We start from the raw sequence: 18,643 nt of genomic DNA, 5'->3' as shown, positions 1-18,643 counted from the left end.
GGGCCAAAAAATGTCTATTTAGAGAGTTACAGGGAATCAAATATATTATGATAATATTTATGATTGTATTTTTTTCCATTTTCATTTTTCTGCATGCCTGTAAAAATACTAGTTTTTCATTAATTTTAGGCGAAGTATCATTGTGGGCTATAACTCGTTATGTATTTTTATAATTTATTTGGATCTGAATTTGGTCAAGTCTGTTTCAAAGAAAGTTCATTTCCCGACATCTGACAAATTCATTCCATGACATTTGTAGTTAACTTAACGCTGAATCTAAAAAAAAAATATACCAGATCGCAAAATCGATTTTAAAATCTTATCAGATTTAAAAAATAACGATCCTATACTCCCGAATTATACGTAAAACGTTCCCTGAGTGCAGTTTCAAAATTCCAGCTCGATAGATACTTGCAGCTACGATTGAGCCGTGTTAACCTCCTGCACAGACACACGGATACGGTGTTTTGCTTACACTTCAGATGGTTCAACTTTTTTAATCTCAGCCAGCCAATGGCCGCACCAATTTCAACACCGGGTCTCGTAGCTTCGGGCACCGAGTTTCGTAATACGCGATAGGCGTGTACATCTACCTACCCAGTGCACAAGTTGAGCCACTTGTCTTGTGGTGCGGACAGGGGAAAAGCAACTTGAGATGAATAAGGTGGAGGCATGGTGGTAGTTGGTACTTAGCGTGGCGCCAAGCTGGGAACAATTTTGACTGTTGGTGCAGGATTTTCTTTTTACGGTCTTATCGCGCCTCGGTGCTCTCGACGTGTCAGCGACTCGAAAGGGTGAGACGTGTGAATGTTTTTTTTTTTTTAGGCAAGTTTAGAAAAGCTTTGCCGATGATTCTTGTATCATTTGTTTATACATACGATACGAATTTGTTTTTATCACACGCTTGACTCAACTTCCATTTCTTGGAAGCTGCCCTCGGTACACCGATAGAAATTTTTAGTTCCGGTTGCCGCTCAGTCCTTAACTATTTTCATATTTTACCGGAATCGAAAAATACAGTTGTAGGTACAAAATGAAAATTAGTTTTCTAGCTGTTACCAGAATTAGCTACTGTTCATTATTCGCTTGCACATTCATTGCCGCGTGTTTAGATAAGAGAAAAAAATAGGTTGTAACGAAAATGGTCGAGTAACAAACTCCTGAAAGATACGGTCGTTATTCTGTGAGCTATAATTCAGCCACTGAGTTATTTCTTCTTCGATTTACTCGGTAAGCAAATACAAAACGGTTACGATACAACATCTCACAAAAGTTAAATTATGTTGTTGTTACCGTTCAAGTATTCACGTTCCATGAAGTACGTGATTTATGAATAAGGATATAAGTAATGTTTACTCGAAATTAATTTCTGAAATTTCAAATTATCAGCCAAACAATGGTGAAAGAAAAAAAATAAAGAAAACAGAGATCTACAACAAAAAAAAACTCTAGCTTAAAGGGCTGTAGAATGAATTCAATGATCGATAAAAACAATTTACTAATTAGCGGATCGATCGAGAATACTTGAAAAAGTCAATTCACAGGTCAATCAAAAAACTGATAACTCAAATAACCCAATTAATCGGGAAATGATTGATCAAAAGAATCGATTAATCGAGAAGACACGTGCATTTAAAGGAGCCGATGAAGCGATTGATCGCTACATCGAAAAACTAATTTAACGGAAGTACCAATTAATCGTTTAATCGGAAGAACACGATTATAGATAAATCGAATACTTCACCCAGAATAATAAAAACAGGCATTCGTTTAAATAATTTCTAAACAATTATTTCCATATTGTAAAACTCAGTTTCGTGAATAATTGAACATGTCGAAACCACGTACAATACTTTCCCCTTTAGCCATGTGCAATTTACGCTACCGATATTTACTTTGCAAAATAAACGCGTACACCCTGTGTGCGTTACGTGCAGACACACGGGCAGAGTAATAAACGTCAGTCCGGAGTAACGAATGCAGACTGCAAGTGGACACGGCTCATTTCACCTCGAGGTGAGTTTCCCGCCCCCTTTTTTACTCACTCGTCACAAAGTGGAGCACTTAAATACGACCGGGTCATATTGTTGGTGGAGAAAAATATTATAGGTTTGGTTGTTAAAGTTCCGCTCGTGCGTCGGTACGCGCAGAACGCTGTCGAGGCTGTTGACACAAAATAAATTAGTTCCAGGCCAAACCAACACGGCATGCTGCAGCCACGTTTCCTATGCCTGGCACTGCGGTCTTCGGTTCACCAAGAACTTTAAAAATATACCATATTTGAAACCGAAGACCCGAAGGAATAAATTAGGGCCATGCGTTGAACCCGGGTTTACGACCTTCGAAGTCGGATACCTCACGTGTTACACGCGTATGCTGTACTCGTGAATAAGTTAACGCCGTGTAATATTGTTCTTTTTCAAACCTGATCTTAATTTTTTCTTTCAAAATACGCAGTACACGGTATTTTTTCACTCGGAAACGACATCTCGTTGCCGCTTGTGCCTGAAAAAAATTCACGCCGATGGATATCTCTCGAGTAGGGATTAAAAAAATGTCTAATAACGCGAGAAACATCACAGTTCTTTCTTAATTGTTACCAATTAACCGCATTTATTCGTATTTATTTAATCCCGAAAGCATTTTCGACGACCAAAGTACGATTTAACGTCGTGGGAGCATAAAGAAAGAAACACCCTAATTATGGACTGTTATAAAAAAAACTCAAATTTAATTTACGTAATCGCACATCGTTTAGTTTGCATTTGCAAGCATCGTTCCAACCGTCCAGCTCAGAAAGTCTTTAATCGATATCTCGAGATGAGAAGCAGTGGCTGTCGACAACTCCTGTATGGACAGAGAGTTTGGACTAAAGTGTCTTGGAACACATTGCCGGGTAAACTCTGTGCCAAGTTTCACCCCCGTCCCAGCTTCGACGTCTGCGTTAGTTGCATACTGTTCCCGAACGTACCTAGTTTAGCGGTAAACCATCTGCGAGTAGCAGGTAGGTATATGAGTACCTGCTTTGGCTGCAGGATTACAGCGTGGATATGGTATATGCGTGTGGATATATATATATGTGTGTGTGTGTGTGTGTATACATATATCCTGTACGTGCGAGCCATTGCTACACTGTAACGATCTGCAGCTCGCCACAGCAGGCAACGGATTGCTGAGTAATCGACTAATGCAGATTACTATTGATAACACAGGTCAGCGAAGAAGATTGTTTTTTTTTCAGCTGCATGGGTAATTATTTGGTAAATAGCACGTTCACGAGTGTGCTGAATCCAAAAATTACTTCCATTTTCCTCCATCACGTACAGAATAATGAAAAAGAACCACCATTTTATTACAATGGAGCGAGCAATATTTTTTATATGTATAACTACAAACAAAAAATCTCTTTGTGGCATGGACTTAACATTCCGTGATCATTCTTTTCGACTGTGAAAACTTTCCTTCTTCTCTGTAACGATTACTCCTTCGAATACGCTTCCGCTTTCCATTTTCCGTTTCCCTGTTTGTGCTTATTTCTTGAGTCTCAGTCTAATACGTACTGAGTGGTGGTAAAGTTTTTGATTAACGGAAGTGGCATAAGAATCATAAAATATTATGTTTATAATAAATTGTTTATTCGGAAGGTTGACAAAAAATATGCGACATTTTGCAGAAAACTCGACAGCAAAGAATAAAATGCCAGTGCATTCTCACATTTCGAACCGTGGTTTCTGATGTTTAAACAGTGGACGTCAAGTACGAATTTCGGAAAAGTTGGAAAATTTACAGCCACCGATGAAAATTTGATCCACATCTACTGTTACCCTTTAATCTAAGACCACACCTTCGTTTCCAAACAAGAACGACGTCCGGACAATCAAAGGTTATTCTGTATAGTAAATATTTAGGAAAATTGTTGAACTCGTGACGAGTGTGAATTTAACGAATAGATTCACTTTGACAACGTTGACACGTAGCCGTCACTCACTTAGACGCGAAAACCGCAAGAAAGAAAAGTCGAAGCAATTTATACGTTCAATCTTAAGACCGCAAAATTGCATATCGTGTCGGGCTGTGAAAACATTCAATGAACTTGCCATCTACAGCCTGAATCCAACGCTGACACCCGATCAGCCATGCGGTAGTCACTTCTCTTCAATTTGCTTGCATTTATCACGATATAAAAAAGTTTCACCTCACGGAGAAACTCAACGTCACGCAACCTTCTTTAGTCAGAGATGCAGCCTCGCACACTCACCAGAAACAGAGCGTATGCAAGATATTGATGATCCGTGCGAATTCTCTTGACGTGTTAACGGTACACTAAATAAAATTGTTCCACATGGCGAAGAAGGAGAAAAATTAAATACTTGCTTACGAACGAAAGCGTTGGAAAACCGTAACCTGTTGACACAGTTGTCGATGTTAGTGACGCGTTGTGATCAACCGTCGCAAGCATTATTTTAAGTATTTATCGATAAAATCAAAGTACCTTTGAACTTTTTTATCAGTTCTATCGGTTAATGATTGAAAAGATTCAAGAGAATTGACGTAAGTGTACAATGGAATTAAGTTCTCTGATCAAAGTGTATGCGTATAACTTCCTTGTAGAAATAAAAGAAAACTTTTCACAAAAACACAGTATAAATAAATATTCTCAGCCTCACATACTACTGCCAAGTATATGTCTGTTCATTAACAACGGAAGCATGATTTAAATTCAACCTTTTTCTTCCACATCTCTCTGGAATCACACTGCTGTCCCACTGGGGTCAGACTGACCCTAAACTTTTCCAATTACAAATGATAATTAAGTATGGATAAAAAACAAAATAACTCGTGCAATAACCCCCTTTTCGAATTACAGATGAAATAGGGTGGTGCCAATTGGACCCTGATGTGAGAGTCAAGAGTTAAAGCTTTCCGACCGAGATATAATCAGATTTTTATCTCAACTCTAACCCGTGCGTATGAAGGGGTGGATTTCCCTTATTTAAAATACACACTGAGAGAAGCATTTAGTTTCGGTTATCGCTCAGTCTGTAACTATTTTCATTTTTTACCACAATCGAAAAATATAGTTCTAGGTAGAAAATGAAAATTAGTTTTCTAGCTGTTACCGGAAAGTCTAGTATCCGTTACTTTTCTTTCTCATTACGATCACTGTTGCTATATTTTCTTGTAACTGTTGCGAAAATTTAACGCTTGTGCAGCAACAAATTGACGTTGAAGTCTTATTTAACTAAAAAAGTAGAGTAACCCGAACAAAGTGATTTTGCGTTGCAATTACCAAAAAAGGACCGACGATAGCGCAAAATGGTTACGTGTACCTCGTTTTTAGTAATCCCAACAATATTTAAACAGTTTTATTTAACGATACCCGTTTTACTGAATTTTTGTAGCTACTGTAACAAATGAAATTTTTCTCAGTGCACGTGTTTCGGACACACTCTCAGAATATATTTTATTGTTGGAGTAATAATGTTAAAAAGAAATTCGTAACTGCGAGGTCTTAGCGGGCGTTAATGCTACTATCTGAGAAAAAAGCCACGTCATCGTGCCATGCAATCTCGACGAATTGCACACCCTCGAAATCTGACTTTTTTCCATTTAGAGAAAGTGCAATTCGTATATTTGCACATATATACTAGGGTGGTCCTTGAAAAGATCTTTTTTGAATTTCGACCGCCTCGCCACCCAAATTTTAAAGGATAAATAAAAAGTATACCCAGAATTCTAAGGCTATACCGATTCAGCGCACAACTAAAAACCATAAACTAGGGAAAGCGGCCTGAAAATGAGTTGAATTCTTCGAAGAGAGGCGTGGATACTGTGTTTCCATGCACTTTCGGCATGTAGGAAAAACCCAACACTTGGTGTGAAGGGTTGGTTACTCACGGTCAGTCCTCTCAGAAAAAGCTCGAAAAAGGTAGATCGAAAACAGACATTGGACAGGAATGTCGATCTTCAACGCCACTTCAACCAAATTGTTCCTTATTTTCCAAATACCGTTTGTCAGCCTTAACCAATGTTAAATCAATCACGTTTTTAATCTGTTCTCATACAATTGACATTTACTTCTGTTCATTATCAATCATATAGCTCATTATCTTGCTCCTAGTTGATTCTGAGCTTCGTATTCAAAGATCGACGTTTATTCGTTAAAGCTACTACACTCGGAAAAATTTTCCGCTTTTTTGATAATATAAATGTGTAAACGCATTTTGTAGAAAATTTTCTCATGAGAACACAATATTTCGTTGTAAACACAAGGTAAATGAAACAATTTTTTCAAAATTACAGTAAATATTTTGTGGAATAGAATATACTTGTAAATACGAAACCTCAAATGTAATTTAGTCAATTGAACTAAATCGCTTTGTACAGTTCATTAAAACTGTCAGGTGGATAAAGATTAGTCAAATTTAGAAAATCATGAGAGCCACCGATTGATTACCGCTATCAAATAATACGTTACATCGTAAATCTATAAAAAAAATTTGTTGAAGTAGCAAAATACTTTCTGAATCGCGTGAAAAATTCTCTCTCGCGAGAGATGTAAGATGAAACACGATTGAATCAGCCCGTCAATTCACAATGGCATTATTCTTAGTCATTGTTTGACGTGGCACTTAATTCATTCAGCACAAATTACAATCAAACGATATTCTTTTCAATTGCAACAATCGAACAATCATATGTCAATCTTTGCAAAATGATTTCACTGTGTGGGTCTGATTTAGCATTCGCAACAGAATCTTTGAGATTGTGCTGCCGAACCTTTTCTCAAAAATTTCTGAAACATTTTGTTTTCCGCGTAATATAAAACAAAGTAAAATTTTTGGTTGTGCGAAAATAATGTTTGCTCCGACGTGTGTTGACTCTGAAATTTTGCTGCGAGGACGAAATTGTTTTCCGAGTGTAATCTGAGCGAAAATAGGGTATCTCGGGATTCGTCTTGGGCGTGATTAGTAAAACGATTGTGGCGGGAGTGAAGACGCCCGACAGATTCTCAAATCCTGGCTTATAAAGGCTAAAAAGGAACGCGTATATCAAGGAATAGCTTAGATGGTGCGCTGAATGATGTTCGAACCGATTGGAGGATTGGAAGCTAAGAAAAGTGAGCCAAGGAGTAACCCAGAAGGATTCGTATGGCGGGAAATTGCGGAGGCTACGAGTGGAGCTCGTGGAATGAAAGAGGCACGTACAAAAGAAGCCTTAGGTGTCTGAAAATTTTGCTGCCGGTTCCGATAAGAACGAGTTATCAGATTCGGTCGCTGTACTTGAAGGCACGCTCTTGGACTGTTTTTTGTCAAACCGGAATTCCGCTGAAGACTGATACTGACAATAAGTCAATCTCCGTGGTCTCCTCGTCTTATCACGTGTGTGTTATTGGCACGTCACTCTGAAGGAATATACCGTCACCTATAGTCGCGAACAGAGTTTTCCCCGTCTTTCTGTTTTTCTTTTGACGCCTGCAGCAGTTTCGAGATACAAAAGAGAGGCATATTGTACACAGTAAACAAATAGCTGGCGGAGGTGGGTCGATCATGTTTGGTAAATAGAAAGGAGCGAGGGTGGCACGAGATTGGTTCCGTTTCTCATAAAAGCTCGCTTTTTTTCAAACTCGCGGGGAACAACTACAGTACCTACTGCTACCAAAAAACCGTGGAGAAATTGTCCTGCGATTTTCGTATGATCCGATAACGGGATCGCGACTAATTCCAATTTTACTTATTATTCTAGAAACGACGAAGTAACATAAGCATTGTTCATTTTCAGACTTAGCTAACCGAAATCATCAAGATACCAGCTCACTACGAAAGTCACAGCGAGGGGTGAACTACTCATCAGTTTATGCGTAGTTTCGCAATTTTAAAAGATTTCACGCAATTTCAGCGATCTCAGACAATCTAAATGCTTCACGAGATTTTGTAAGATTTCACAAAATTTCACAAAATTTTTAAAATTCGATTCGATTTCAGGTATCGCATGTGGTTTTGAAGATTTCAAAGATGCCAGAAAATTTCAGCGAGTGATCAATTCGAAAGATTTCGAATCATGGCGTAAGATTTCAGGATTCTTATCCGATTCAGTAATTTCACAGATTTTCACAGAGCTCGTTTCAAGTGATTTCATGAGACTGCGAGTCGTGCGAACCAGATTTCAAGAGTGGTCAACTCGTCGAGTCACAGAGGTACCTAAGTATGCCAGGTTCCGTGTAACCCGATAAGTAAATAGCAAGCACAACACAACACTCCAATCGTGAAACAAACGTATTCTGGTAATTGGACGATGCTGAGTTCACGATAATTACCGAATTGTTCTCCAAAGACACGCGGAAGGGAAAAATCGCTGTGAATTTTTGATCGTCTAGGTCAGCTTGCGGGAAGAAAGAGACGGGTGTCAGTCTTTGCCGGTCTGCGGTTGCAGCCGGCCTGCTGTTAGAAGATGCGATCGCTGGCGTCAGGACAACAGCTGCCGGATCGCATCCTTCCCCGTAATAAATGACGTGACGTAAATTGGCTAGGAGTATATCGCTAGATTATCAATCACTCCGTTCCTCTCGAATTCGAGCCGTCCCATCGACTTCGCTCGAACGAAAAGAGGAAGATAAAGAGGAAGGTTCGGGTGCGAAATCCTTTAAAAAATGGCTGTTTCGTTTCATTTAATGTTTAGAAACATATTTCGCCTCGCATCGGTATTAGTGAAGATCTTATCTAATCACGAAATGCGCAAGCATAATGACAACATTTTCTTTCACCCTACCATGCGAAAGTGATGGATGTTGATAATCATGTATCCCCTTGAACTGAGGAACGGAGAGCCGAGCAATGGGTACGATAAAAACGTAATCGGTAAGCATAATGCATTGTTGTTGCTCATTAGTTATGGCCATTAATCACAGAGCAAGTCGGAGCTCGATATTAATTTCCAATTGTTATTTTATAATCGAACGTTATGCACCGCGTGGATAACAAACCAGACTCCGCGATGTGTCATCGAACTTTTTTGAGAAATGTTGCCGAGGCTTTGCATTTGATGGCCACGACAACGAAACAATCCAAACGAGAATCACAAAATCTTTGGAAGAATCAACACAGATGTCCGGAGAATCAGAAATGTCCCAAAACTAAATCTTAACATGGATGTTAATACGGTTCGTCTACTAATAGCTCTGAACTTGGGTACGTGTGAAGTCTTGGGCAGAAGATAATCGATTCGAACGTATATGCAGGGAAAATTTAAACTATTGTTTATAAACCTGTATCAATGAAAAGCAAATGACAGGCCGCTGCTGAAATTTGATCAAGACTTTCAATGTCCGAGTAAATTCCAATCACGATTTCCCGAGAACATTCGGGTTACGGATTCTGATGAACTCCGGTAAGGGATTTCCTAATAAGAGCATCGACCTTATGATTGCTGAGTATTATCTGGCTGGAGAATTTGGGACGAATGCACAAACCTACTGAAAATTATCAGATAAACCCGCAGGAATGTCTAGAAATTAATTTCAAATTCCCTTACGATCGTGGAGGCATGGCAAGATGGAATGAGCTGCTATGAAATTTTCCATATCAATTAAATTATGGTAGTCATCTCAAATCGATACTCGAATGTCGCGTATGAATTGTCATCAGAATTATGTCGTTACGATATCCCTTCGAGTTTCTGAGAAATGATTTAATTGTAAAAAAGACATGATTTCCAACCTGTCCTGGATTAACGTCGCAATTTCTGCTCGTGGGGAGGAATCGAAAATTGGAGCCGAGTAACCATAAGCTTTCGAAACGCTTCACGGCCTTTGCTTTTTTCGATTTTTGATGAAGTTATCGAACTCTGAAGTCACACGATTAAATCTTCTGCACCGGGAATAGATTCTATTTTATCCGTATTGCTGATTCGATTCAGAGTCTATTGTTGTTTTTCATATGAATATGATCATGTTTGTGTATGGAGCATTTCACGCAAAGTCAACTAGCACCCTACACAATTTGCTATCACATCATGTATAGTGCCAAAATAAGACCACTCTGGTCAAAGGTACGAACGTTTGTTTTTTTTCAGGTTTTCAGAATAGTTTCAATTTTCAAACTTCATTATCTGATACCGCAACATTGTTTACATTATCGAATAAAAACACTTTGCGATATTTCTGCTTCCCTAAACTCGCAATATACACTGATATTATATTCCACCTTGCCACAGAAAATCACTTCAAGCCCTGCACTGTACGGGGCAGCGAGTCACTGGCGATCTCTCAAAAAAGACTGATATGAGTGCGTTTACGTGTCCACCAAGTTAGCCGGAAGGTAATAAAGCTGTCGTATTTCCGAGATAATTCTCGTTCCTTTTTCTATTTGCGATTACGTTAACTGAGGAAGAAAAAAAAATGGATGAAACAAGATAACTGCTCGAGTCCGCTATCTGATAGAGTTACTGATCTAACAGATTGTAGAGACGAGTTCTCTCGATTATTTACGTTGTCACTTTTACCCTCTTACATCTCACTCCCTTACGTTACTTATTCAAAGGAATACGAGCACTGGTCAAACTGGCAGTGATAAGACCTTACAATAGTAGCAGGTGGATGGTTTTGTCATTCGCCAAGTTTTGCTACTTCGTTGATTTCGAAAGCTTCACCAACAGTTTATCATTATTCGTTAAGTGATATTTCAAACAATTTTTCAGTGTGCCTCTGTTTTTGTGCTTCGTTCTGTACACTGGAAAATCTCAAGTAACGACTTGTTCAGAAATGACTTCAAGTGATCGTATTAAGAAATCTTTACTATATCACATTTCTAGAAGTTGAAACTAGATACTTTGCAGAATACCTACGAAGAAGGTGAATTCGATTGATCGAACAAACTTCTATTCAACCAAGTTTTTAATCAACGTACTATCAATACTCGTTTGCACCTTTTTTATAACTAGGATACGAGAATTGACAAATAGAAAAAAATTCAGTCAAAACTAACTCATTTTTCAGAAAAATGCGATCAAACTATATCGGTCGTTTATGCCTGAAATTTATTTTTATTTTCCGAGATCTATTTTATCGACTAAGGATTTTTTGCCTACAGTCTGTAAATGGTCGACAAGAAAACTCAATCATCCGGCAAACAAAACATTTATCCGAGGGATCGATTTATAAAAAACAATTATTCTTTACTATATTATAAAATTACGAGAAAATAATAAGAATAAGGAAAACTACATGCAGATAAAGAAGTGCGAATAACTGTACTCCCTTACGGCCGAACGGAGTTGAAGAATGTTTGGAAAAGTGACTTAGTGCAAAATTTATGGTATTTTCTATAATTTGTGACTCTGATGTCATTTCTGGAGAACTGAAAACTGTGCCGTTCGTGTCGTTTGTCCGCAACCGTCTTCCATAGAAAATTTAACGTACTTTTTCTCAACACCGATCGATCAGCTCCGTATCGCAAAGAATTCTGACAGCAATCTCTCCAATTTATCAAACCTTTGCCCGATCCTCTGCAAACGTTTTTTTACCACACTCTTGAGTCTCGTGACTATCTATAAAAAGGGCTATTATCGTTTTGCAATCTTTGTATAGTGAATATATACGTGTGTAACTACGATTTGGTCGTTTTCGTAAGTCAATTAGCAAATGGTACCAATCCGCATGCTGGCGCAACACGCGCGGTTCCTATTATTTATTTTTTCTCTTGCATTGACCGGTTGCCGCGAGGCCAGTTCTAGACACGCGAATGGTGGGAAGTAAAATAATTATTTCCGGTACGATAATAAGGTGTGCCCATTGCTCACTTGTACGATGTTCGAGAAACGTCTTCGGATCAGCTATCCCATGCCAACTGGACCTGTATCTAATCCTGGCCATCGTGATTACAAGTTTGTTCTTTTTCGTTCGCAAACTGTTATTCATAATTTACAATTAATGATTTCGCACAATTCGTGTACATTATAAATCATTTCAGTTGGGATTATGTGACCTAGTAATCAATAGTCACCATTACCAAAAGGTTCTATAAGTCTACCTGTAGGAGCTGTCCAGGCTTCAAATTTTCTGTGATAGTCAGAAGCTCCCGGTAGAATGTTGAATTAAAGTAAGTCAACCCAAGTTGATTAATAATGTCGTTTATTGATAACTGACAATTTTCTTCCTAAGCTTAAGATGCGGGGGTGTGGATGGGTGTGTTTGGCCATGAGTCAAAAGTCAAAAGCTGGCTATCTGACAGGTCTATGTTGTTGATCCTGGATGACGCTGGTCGTGAGACAGGGGTTAATAACAACCCTCGGAATCTGGTGTACAACAATCATAAAATCTTGGCTTATGCAACCTTTTGAAATCCTTTGAAATCTTGTAAAATCTTGTAAAATCAAATGAATTCTCTGAAATCTTTCAACTCGTGTTAAGTCTTTTGAAATTTTACAATCTCGAATGTTGGTGTAGATGTAAGCTAATAAGTGGTTAACGCCTTGCACTCGGAGCAGGTTACTCCACTCACCAAATTTTCGACCTTTGATTCACAAACATCCAAAAGCGTGGAATCTGTATACACCGGTGTGCAAACACATCCGCACGCTCGCATCTTAAGGTGGTTCTTTAGTCAATCCAAAGTTCTAAGCTGTATATGAGACTTGGAGTGATTGCTAATAGAAATTAAGTGAATCCTCTCGTTGAATATCAGACTAGATTACCGGCCAAGAACGCGAAAACGAGCTTCTTGAAAATTTGATTTTTAACATAGCGCTTATGGCCGTTTCAAGTTGTTTCAACAGAAATGCTATCACAATTATTTCATAAAATGTATGGAGCTTGACAAAAAACAAAATAACGGTTGTTGGAATAATGATCTTTCCAACGACATGTGAAAAAGGAGACGTTGCCGACCGTTTTGAAAAGATTTTTAACGATCAATATGACGACTTATAGAGTACAAATGCCGCGTCCTGGATCCGATGATAATATATGGCGTGAAATTGAAACATCGTGAATCGTATTTTCACATAACCTGGATTGATTTATTACTAATAATAACAAAACGAAGATTGAAACGTTCAGTTTTGATTTAAATAAATTTATAGTACAGTGAGATTTACGAAAATAATGAAACTATAATATACACTCGCTATTAATTGCATCCGATGACTACGGTAGTCTAATGAAACACTATGGACCGAATTTTATTAGTAAAATCATGATAAACTACCATCCAAAATGTTCTTAAAATTTATGAATTTTATTTTCTTGCATTATTCCAACAACTTTAATGTTAATTATACATTTTATCCAAAGGACGTTCTAATGACTACGGAGTCACTAAAGAACCACTCTAAGGCTACAGGACCCTCAACGGTACGAGAGGTTGTCCACTTGGTGTTTTACTATTTACTTTTCAAAATTTTACAACAATCTTCCGACCTCTCACAGCTCTTACAACCAAATCAGTACATCTAATCGACTCGTGAGATTGTAACTATACATTGATCAATATGAATTGATCTATAAAATAGTAGAGTTTTAATCAATTTGATCTAAAGCAAGTTCCCTGAAGAAGAAGAAATGTGGGATCCTGTTTGAACCATGAAAATTTCTATTTATTAGTTTGGTTCTTCCGACAATTAGAAATAAATGAAAAATGCTTCACCATGCGTTGATAGTTCTGATCAATTTTCAGAAATGCAACTGATTTTTTTTATCTAATCGACCGGTACGAGTCATCGTTTGATGGAAAGAATGCATTTTTACCCGGTACCTTTTAGCATTTATTTGAGCGCGAACAAAAGAAAATTACATCGGTTGGTCGCAGTTCAAAGTAAGGCAAACGTTACAGCGGCGGATCGATACCAGTGAAATCTGATTACGGTCAGAGTTTAACGCTCCTCCAGATTGCGGGCGGTGATACCCACTTAGGCGGAATGGGAGAAATGAATTACATCGCAATGGGGTGCCGCAAGTCATGCGTCGCGAGCCCCGAAAATATTGTACCAAATAAAGTCGGGCCAAGTCGAAATCCCGTTTGACGGTCCGTACGAAGTTGATCTCTCGGACGGAATTGACTTCTTTTGGCGTTAAGCACGCCTTCCAACATTCGACAGCATCGTCGACTTTTCCCGGTGTAAAAAGTTGCTCAATCGTTTATCTATCACGCGTTGAAAGTATGGATTATCCGGGAAACGGAGAACTAACAATAACAATAATAACGACAAACAGAAAGAGTATCTTTCTGGTAACGAGAGTAACGATGCTGCACTTTCATGGTGTTTATTTATTATTTCAAACCTTGTTCCCTATCGTCTTGCTTCCGCCTGTAAGTATCGACCCATCTACGCAATGAATATTCATCACACCAAATATGATATTCTCACAATCAGACCATTATTATTTGATTACATTCCGAGTTGGGCTTTTGTTTGAGAAAGGATAAAACGCAACTCGTGGCGCTTCTCACAACTCGGGGGTAAAGCTGGTACATAGTTTGTTTATTCCAATTAAACAAGGCGCGGGCAACAAGGAAAGGGCAGTGGCTTGCGAACAACCCTCGTGTATGCGCACGGCCCTGTCATCCTGTACGTACATACAGTATCCCATATGGTTTGGGATTTGGGGTTCGGGGGTTACGGCGATGCAACACATTTATGTGGGAATATGATAACTAGGGTTGACGCCTTGCATTCGTAGCATTAAGAAGATCATTCGGTTTATTGTGTCGCCTGATCGATCGCTGTATGCCCTGTACCGTATAAGCCAGGCCATTATTTATTTGTTTAATTAGTTATTCAGGTCAACGTTTCATGGCGCCATAAAATAGTAAGTATCACACCCTAAAAGATGGCTTCCTGATACACGCCAGCATTCGAGAGTACGTCACGTGATGGTCGAGTTTTTAATATCCGATCGTAAGCTTTCATATTACCTAAACTCTAAGCCGAGCCTTCCAGCACTTTTTTTGATAATTGATTTTGTTACACTTCCGTGCGATAATTTGTCAACTGTCCGATAGTTGGAATTAAGGGTCTGTTAGTAGTTCATAACCCATTTGAGAGTTTTTAAATCTCAATTTTCAATAACCATTTGTTTATCAGGAATTTATGTCAACTGCGCCACGTTCCGACCTCGACCCTTCCATATTTGATTTCCTTTAAAGATTTTCTCGTGATTTGTAAAGGTACCTTCCCTGACTTTTTTCGAAATTTCATCCTGACCCAGTTCCGGAGTTCTCAAGAGTAAAAATTTGGCAGATGACGAAATCCAAAAATTTTTCATCGATGTTATTTCGCCACTTGATACTCGTATCGGGAAAAACAATATAAAGCATGAATTTATATTGAACCCAACTGTTTGGGATAAAATGTTCTGGAGCTTTGTGACAACATTTCGGTTGCCAAAAGTTAATTTTAAAGCAAAAAACCTAAATGTTGTTAATTTTGTAATATTTGATTGATTCATACAAAAATTGATACCTATTTTGTATCATACTTTTACATACTTACAAAAATCGTTGCAATCCTATTAAAAATTAAATCCTATCTCCCGTTTGAGATTTTCTCTATTTTTATGCTGAAACCCACTGACGTTCATTAAGCTAATTAAAACTCGATGATAACCCGAGATTAAATAAACAGATTCTCATAACTTGGGCTCAATCGATGCAGTTGTTGTCGACTTAGGACTGATTAGGATCTGAGTAAAAATTTTCGGGCCATTTCTGAAAAATTTATAAAAATTATATTGTTTCATCCAACAATAACTTGAAAATGAATAGACCGATTCAGGTAGGATTTGGTTCTTAGGTTTGGCTTCATTTAACTTGACAAAACTGATCAGATTTTGAGTGAATACCACTGACTTATCTTTTGACAAATGTATTGAAATATTCTCAAAAAATGGGACCAGCAGAAAGTTTCAGCACTGTTCCTTTTCAAACGTGTCGAGTTTTTGCTTGTACTATTTGGTCATTGATTAATTCTTTCATTTAACCGTACGCCCGATACATCCAGGCAGTTAGACACCAAGGACGTAATAACAAAGATAACCGATGTGAATTCCAATCAGCTGCCACGTTTTCTCAGCTCTGCATCGTATTGCCTAAAAGGGGTTTCTCTAACCGGAAATCCACACAGTCAGATCCACCCTCGGCGCAACGGGATTGTAGGATTCTATTTTCATCAGGGTAAAACAAAAGCAACGCCTTTCCACACGTCCCAAAGTACCGGCTAGAGAGAGCCAATACACCGGAGTACATCCTCCTCCAACTCCAGAGGCTCAAGCTGCCTGGACGAAAGCAGTTTTCGCTTCGTCACTATTCGAAGTGTACGGGCTTTGTTTATTCCGGTCTTTCTCCATCCCCCCCCCCGCATCTAGAAGTCAAGAAGTGACCCTCATATTCAAAAGGCCAGCAAATGCCCGTAGGGCGGATGGAGGAAGGCAGCTGCCATGGGTGAGATTGCCGAAAGAGACCCGACGCGCCAGGGGAGCTCCATGCTGGCCACGTCTTGCTGGTGTCGTGCCTCTGATGGGACCCCAAGAACTGGTCGGCAGATGGCACGCGCTGGGTCCTCGCCACAAGCCGCATTCCTCGGGGGGTCCGACGCGCATTCTTCAGTAAGATCCTATCTTAACGACGCTTCCCTTATTACGGGACTATTTATCCGAGGATTTTAGTCCATCGAGACTTCCAGAGCTGCGTCATGAAATTAACCAACATTCGCTATGGAGAAAGGTATTTGGATAAATGATTCTTTTCCGATGACCTTTAATGTCTGTGACATAATTTAATATTCATTCGACATCGTTGAATTTAGGGGGTGATGAGGAATCGGCATCGTCGTTTGAATCAAAAGCTGGAAATAGATGTGAAACCATTTAAAAAACCTCCACTAATGTTACTCGAACCAAGAATAGTGAACGCGAGTGTAACAACATCCCTACTGCATAATGAAAATGAATCTGAAGAAATTTAAATAACACAAACTGAAGTATTAAACATTTGAAAAATGGTCGGTTTGTAATGAGAACTTTCAAGATGATTAATCACTAGTGTTTTTATTTTTCCAACTCTAATGTTTTTGAGTGTATTTTCTTCACCGATAGAGGTTTCTAAACATTACTCGAATCTTTTAATTTTATGAATATAGTTATTTTCGAATATCCCCTTAAATCTTTTGAAACCCTTTGAAATCGTATGAAATATCAAGATACTATTTAGGTTCTCTGAAGTATTTGAAGTAATGTAAAATGTTTTGAAATCACGAAACCTTGATTGAAATCTGGTGTACACACAAACTGACGAGTGATCTATTTCTTGCGACGTTGTTTCATCTTCTTCATTGATGTTGACCATCAATGTCTCGAATTGTAACATCGCTGTTGCAATTTCCAACTGTCTTTTCTTGATCCGAACGCCAGGGCCGATTCATCCATAACACCTAGACTGACTTGAGCATAATGATCTTATTCTCCTGCGAAAGATTTTGAACTATCAAGTAAATCCTCTACAGAAACACCCCAAACCCACCAATCACATGGGATTGACGGCATAACAATTGAGTCACAGTTTCGGAGCGTAGGTTTCCATAATCGGAGAAGACCGGAGTAATTCAATCGTGAATAAAAAATTCAAGTTCGATCAGAAACTTTCGCGGACGGTATCGTCGAACCAGGATCAGGTATCGTAAATTCGATTTCAAGTTTTGGTATCCGGGTCGTGTCAAAGGTTGAGATGTAAAAGAACCCCACGACCCGAAGATGAATCCAAAAGGCGACGCGCTTGGGGTGTGACGGTCTTGAAACGTGAGAAGACGAGTGACTGAAAAGTGAGCCTTTCTTAACACGGCTGTAAAGGGTACTCGGCAAAAATGACGTTATAAATTGATCACTCCGTTAGTCCCACTTAGTCAGCCGTAATGGAAGTGGCGAGAGAAGTTTTCCGTCCAAGTTTCAGCTCCTCAGGCCTTCTTCTTCTCCCTCCGGCACTCAAATATTCAGGAAAAGTACGCGGCGCAAGGGTTAGTTCCTCATAAATCAGAGGCTGGAGCGGGCAGTCAACTCGCGTGCGGCACGCCTCGGATTCCAGCTCCTGCGGCCAGGACGCGTCCTGCCGGACGTCGACAGCTGCGCCCGCGCACCCCGCCCTGGTTCAGGAGGGGCGAACCGCCCCAAGAAAAGACTCGTGTTCCGCTCGCTCTGGACCAATTTCCTCCGGCAATATCGATCCCCGATGCAGGACTCGGGTTCGACCAGTGCGGCACCCCTCGAACCCTGCTCATTGTTACCCCACATAATTGACCTTACTTGATAGGTGATCCTCTAAGTGCCGGGACGAGGCGAGGCGGGGCCTCGACGTGTTTTCAATTAAACACCCATTACAACGAAGAGTGCTGCAGTTATTCCTGCACCCGAGACAGAGGGGTTGGGACTTAAGGAATGGGGAGAGGGTGCGGCCGAGCCCAAGAAGATTTCCTGTACAGACACCGTGTTCCCAACAGATCAGCCGTGCTCTGCATCCAATTATTCGCACCGCTGGTCCTGAGCCGCCACTTAAGTTGTGTGCTTCGCCGAACACCGTCAAGCTCCATACTCGATTCCACCTTCTCACCCCATTCTCCACCCATTCTCGATGAGTTCTGTGTATCGGTGCATTCGGAAGAC

This window comes from Neodiprion lecontei, chromosome 3, assembly GCF_021901455.1.
Source record: "Neodiprion lecontei isolate iyNeoLeco1 chromosome 3, iyNeoLeco1.1, whole genome shotgun sequence".
Taxonomy (NCBI): Eukaryota; Metazoa; Arthropoda; class Insecta; order Hymenoptera; family Diprionidae; genus Neodiprion; species Neodiprion lecontei.
The sequence above is the reverse complement of the archived record's forward strand: the minus strand, read 5'-3'. Positions refer to the sequence as shown.